Source organism: Aplysia californica, unplaced genomic scaffold, assembly GCF_000002075.1.
Source record: "Aplysia californica isolate F4 #8 unplaced genomic scaffold, AplCal3.0 scaffold00054, whole genome shotgun sequence".
Lineage (NCBI taxonomy): Eukaryota > Metazoa > Mollusca > Gastropoda > Aplysiida > Aplysiidae > Aplysia > Aplysia californica.
Genome location: NW_004797324.1, coordinates 811285 through 813412, shown reverse-complemented (window position 1 = coordinate 813412; position 2128 = coordinate 811285). Strand labels below are relative to the sequence as shown.

General features: G+C 43.8%; 1 protein-coding gene across 1 annotated transcript in view; it reads left to right on the top strand.

Moving 5' to 3' along the window:
• Positions 1-1057, top strand: part of LOC101853530 (teneurin-3-like) — a 45907-nt gene extending 44850 nt beyond the window's left edge. The window contains exon 9 of the mRNA XM_013079506.2: positions 224-1057. The gene's annotated coding sequence lies outside the window, so the exon portion shown is untranslated. The remainder of the gene's footprint in view (positions 1-223) is intronic.
• Positions 1058-2128: the final 1071 nt, after the last annotated feature.

The window sequence follows — 2128 nt, the reverse complement described above, 5'->3', positions numbered from 1 at the left end:
TTGGGGGGGGGGAAGGAGAGCGAGAGAGATAAAGAGAGACATACTTACATACATACATTCATATATACGTACATACAGACCTACAAATGAGCACTCTTTTTATTCTGTTCTCTGTATACATAACACATATGTACGCACAGACAGACAAACAAACTGGGTTCAGTAAACAAAGTCTGACCAACGTTTTCCTCTGTCCACCCCTCCCCCCCTCCCTATTTTCCAGTAAGTCACAATCAGGTCAACTGTACCACAAACGACGAGTGTGTGACCGCCTGTGGTAAAGACCACGCCAAGTGTCATGACGACATGCTCTGTCACTGCCACCTGGCCTGAGTGGTCAGTCAACGGACAGACACCAGACGAGGAGAGAGTGGATCTGTCAGTTCACAAGGACAACGATTGTGCATAATATTCAAATATTTATTTTTTGTCTATGGTAACGCCATGAAAAGCTCTGGTTATTAAAATTGATATGCGGTTGAAAATTTGACTGTTAGAATCTCTAAAACATGCATGTGAAATAAAAATGTGATTTTATAACTGGACGTACTTGTTAGTTCTTTTGTCAGAGCTAAACCAGTCTATGAATCTTGATCAAACCTAAAACATTAGACCAATTGCACAATGTATATTGGGGAGCAAACCACACCGTCTTACGTGGAGCCTATGTTGGATATGTCCGCCCAGTCCTAGAATATGGTATCGCAGCGTGGGGAACAGCATCAGACAACAACTTCCACAAAGTAGCGAGAATCCAGAATCAAAATCTGCGGATCATCACGGGAGCAATGCGATCCACGCCCATTCATGTCATGGAAACACTAACGGGACTAGAACCCCTGAACGACAGACGCGATCTGAAAGGAAAAGGTCAAAAGAATGCCAACCCATCTAATGAAGGATAGATCTTCAAAAAGCCAGAGCAAACTCTTAAAAAGAACAAGCTTCCTCCATATGGCCAGACACTCCAGCTCTGAACTCGAAATCTCTCTTGAAGAATCTCCAACCCCACTAGACTCGTATCAAGTCCACCCCCTTCAGACTAATCACCCCCCCCCCCCCCAATAAAATTCGAGAGAACCTAGAAAAGCTTGGCACCAAATCTGAAGTCCCTCCTCCAATACTCAAGTCACTGACACTCGACTACCTAGACAGTAACTTCCGAAGCAAACGGTGGAATCGAGTTTACACAGATGGATCAGCTACTGATGCAGTAAGAAACGGGGGTTGAAGTATCTACACAAAATGGATAGATGGGTTAACAGAAAGTCATTCCATCCCCACAGGATCTCTATCTTCCAATTACAAAGCAGATACATCAGCACTCGAAACAGCAGTCACCATTCTCTTGAATCACCAAAAATCTAAAGCCAACACCGTTTTCCTCATAGATGCCAAATCTGTCCTACCAGCTCTCCAAAAGCCACAAACAGCTTAAGTACAACTCCTTTCACCCCTATGTGATCTAAACTCCCAAGCCAACACAACTCTGCAGTGGATACCAGGTCACTGTGGCAGTTATAGAAATGAAAAGGCAGACGAAGAAGGATCCAAAATGACCCAGATTGAAGATGGCATGGATCTCTCAGAGTCAAAAACACTAATAAAATCTGCCTTAAGAAACATATTATGGAAAAGGTCCCTCCCCAAACACAACAGACATGACCCCTACTACATACTAAATAGAGCAGACCAGGTCACAATCTTTAGACTCCGTTGTGGCCTCAACAGACTCAAGCTCCATATGCACACCAAAATAAAAGAGGGAGAGTCAGCGATCTGTGCATGTAGACATGACCAAGAGGATGCCAACTATATCCTTCAGCACTGCCCGCACTACGACATCCTTCGTAAAACAGACGTGGCAGAATGTGGCTCCCCTTGAGAGAAAGCTTAACGGCGGTCTCTATCAGAGTTGAAGCGAACTGCACAGTTTGTGCGCGACATGGGACTGACTGTCTAGCTGCTGTCATCGAGAACGAGGAAGAAGAAGAAAAAGCAGAATGTAGATCATCTAGGAGGAGGGCTTCCTTTATTTCCGATCATTATCTTCTTATTGTTGACTTGAACATCAAAAGACCAAGGAAAGAAATAAAAACAGTTAATTCCCGAAATCTGAACGATATAA